Genomic DNA, 799 nt, shown 5'->3' with positions numbered 1-799 from the left:
GGTAGAAAGGGAGCTCTGGAGGTCAGCTCAATATCCTCTGCTCGAGCAGGGCCACCCAGAGCTGGTTGCCCAGGTCTGTGTCTAGGCAGCTGTTGAGTATCTTGAAGGATGAAGTTTCTACAGCCTTGCTGGGCAACCACAAGCCCCTGTGCCAGTGCTTGATCACCCTCACAATGAAAAAAGCATATGATGTTCAGATGGAGTCTGCTGTGCTTCAGCTTGTGCCTGTGGCCTCTGGTCCTGACACTAGGCACCACTGGGAAGAGCCTGGCTTACCTCCTAGGAGAGATGCTTCAGTCCCTTCAGCATCTTCATGGAGGTCGTCACATAGAAAAAGAGGGTGACAGCAGGAACCCAGCCTTTGAGAAAGCTGCTTGAAGATGGGTGGTTTTGGCACCTGAACACCCAACAGTGAGAAAGGGAGCAAGAAGAGAGAGTCTTCCCACCTCAGCTCTCCCAGGAAGGACTGCCCCAGCAGGAGGATGGGCTCCTAAAGGATAAAGCCTTCGCCTGAACAGGGGCTTGAACCCTGGACCCTCAGATTAAAAGTCTGATGCTCTCCCAGCTGAGCTATCCAGGCTCACAATTGGGGTTTTGGGGGATGCTCAGGACAGGCGGTGAGGACCCCACTTCACCGTGGCAGTGGAGGGACAATGTGGGGACTTGCTTTGGCCTCTTCCACCCCAACAAAGCCACCACAGCGGAGGGCATCCTCCCGCGATGAGGAGCATCGCCAGGACCAGGACCTCTACCCTGCCCCGGCAGGCACAAACACCAGGTTTGCCCTGCTGGGGACAGC

The 799-nt window shown here is 56.1% G+C and overlaps 1 non-coding gene across 1 annotated transcript; it reads right to left on the bottom strand.

The window, feature by feature from the left end:
• Positions 1 to 507: 507 nt before the first annotated feature.
• Positions 508 to 580, bottom strand: TRNAK-UUU (transfer RNA lysine (anticodon UUU)). The gene has a single exon. It is a non-coding gene; the product is annotated as a tRNA-Lys (tRNA).
• Positions 581 to 799: the final 219 nt, after the last annotated feature.

This window comes from Pezoporus occidentalis, unplaced genomic scaffold, assembly GCF_034315485.1.
Source record: "Pezoporus occidentalis ecotype Australia unplaced genomic scaffold, CSIRO_AGI_Poc_V1 ctg229, whole genome shotgun sequence".
Lineage (NCBI taxonomy): Eukaryota > Metazoa > Chordata > Aves > Psittaciformes > Psittacidae > Pezoporus > Pezoporus occidentalis.
Note: the sequence above shows the minus strand (reverse complement) of the source record. Positions and strands in the feature narration are given on the sequence as shown.